Source organism: Branchiostoma floridae, chromosome 18 (assembly GCF_000003815.2).
Source record: "Branchiostoma floridae strain S238N-H82 chromosome 18, Bfl_VNyyK, whole genome shotgun sequence".
Lineage (NCBI taxonomy): Eukaryota > Metazoa > Chordata > Leptocardii > Amphioxiformes > Branchiostomatidae > Branchiostoma > Branchiostoma floridae.
Window position 1 is genome coordinate 1,974,770 of NC_049996.1, and position 1,988 is coordinate 1,976,757.

A 1,988-nucleotide genomic window follows, 5' to 3' on the forward strand; every position below is an offset into this window, starting at 1 on the left:
CCCGGCAGAGCTATTGAGGAGAACGACGGAATGTAGAAGACCGTGATACTGAAATAACGGCAGCGTTAAAGCGCCACCTAGCGTTTGTGCAGCAATGGTTTTTTTCTTGTGGTTGGGAAGAGCGTGGTACATGTATATTTGTAACGGAGAAACGGTTGGAAAAGAGACAACAACACAATCTCAAACTGTGTATTCTGATAAATTTGTCAATGGTTTGGTCATTTTCTCATAATTCCCTGTTTTTGTATTGATTGATCTTAGCGAATTTTTTTTTTATTATCGTTCCCTTTTGATGTGTGTTTCAATGAAATATTATAATAAAGACTTCTGTGATGAATGAAGGTTAGACATTCTGTGATAAAATCAAAGAAATAAAAAAGTCATACCATATAATGTTTTAAAAAGAACGTCCTTTTACGTTTTTTTGTCTGTCTTTTGGGAGAGTACGTTTTCTTTGTCTACAGGCCAAACGAAATAGAAAGGCTGACAAAAAACGCACAAAATTGTGTCAAAAACAATTCGAAGCCGAAATGAAGCCGAATTTTTGCCTTCCAGGTTTTGTAAAAAAACCAGCTGCGTTGGCCGGGAATCGAACCCGGATCTACTGCTTGGAAGGCAACAATGCTGACCATTACACCACCAACGCTTGCGTGTTCGACGAGAAGGTAAAAGCTGATTAGTCCGATCTGTTACGTGAGAAAATTCACAGATGTTTTGCATTCACGTGGCGTTCAGAGGTTTGAGTTATCTGCTCTTCCTAGTTTTGGGCATGCCATCTTATGTTTATCGGTTTCTCTATTTTGTCACGACTTTCTATTTTTGTTTATGTCCACCAGACAAATATAAACAAAACCTGACTGAAAAAAAGCTCGTGAAAAACACACAAAAAGACGTTAAAAACAAACTGGAGCACAACCTCTGCTTGGAGAGAAGGCGATGGCATGGCTGGACCTTCGGGGCATAGGGGAGATTCAGTAGACACGTGCAAGGGGACGTGTGTCAGTAGGGACTCGCCACAATGTATTGAACGTGTGGGTTAAAATGTTGCTGACTTGACCTTGAATCAAAAAAGTTTATAAACATTAAAAGTTGATGATTAAAAAGCGATGACCGCAGTATTTCATACATGAACAAAAATGCCGCCTTTTTAATTTTCCTATCACAAAATCATGATTCGTGGTCTGTCAATTTAGCTGCAAAATGTACATTATAGGAGATTGAAAATAGTCGTACCGAAGACTGAATATATGCAATGACGTTATATAACGTCATTGATATATGTATATCCCGCTCGAAGCTTACAAAGAATAACAACTGTTGACAGCTGTGAATATTTTCAGATAAAGCACTTTTCCGCTTTATTGATTCGAAATAACTGTGCTGTCTATCAGTCAATGTGGTGCGAGTTTAACCGAACCACTAATCATTTCTCTTTCAAGTATGCAACCATTTATTTTACAGCCACAACAGCAATAATGAATGAATGAATGAATGAATGAATGAATGACCTTTATTGTACATTTGTGCTCAAACAAGCTAAGTACAGGTCGTAGCGCTAGTGATAAGGTACAATTTTGACAAAAAAAGGTATCTTATCATCTCTACATATGCTAATACATTCAAGTATGTACAAGTTCAACTTCTTCTCGCTTCTTAAAACAGTTATAAACATAAGGAGAAATGGAATCAATAATATATGGCTTATCTAATTGCATGAGAAATATAGATTTTTCCGTGGTATTCAAGTATCGGAAATTTGGGAACATAAGTTGTATATTTTCAAAAAGGACGTTTCTTTCGTTGTTGTATAAAGTACATTCAACAATAAAGTGGCACTCATCCTCTATCTTATTCAAGTTACAGTATTGGCAGATTCTTTCTCTTTAGATCAAGTTTTAATAGCATTTCTAACGATCACCGTCATGCAGTGAAATCTATAGTCAAGTCTGCCAAGGAGACTATCAAATTACCATCCTTACATGCTACTC

The 1,988-nt window shown here is 36.8% G+C and overlaps 1 non-coding gene across 1 annotated transcript; it reads right to left on the bottom strand.

Annotated features, from left to right (window-relative positions):
* Positions 1-574: 574 nt before the first annotated feature.
* On the bottom strand, positions 575-646 carry Trnag-ucc. The gene has a single exon. It is a non-coding gene; the product is annotated as a tRNA-Gly (tRNA).
* Positions 647-1,988: the final 1,342 nt, after the last annotated feature.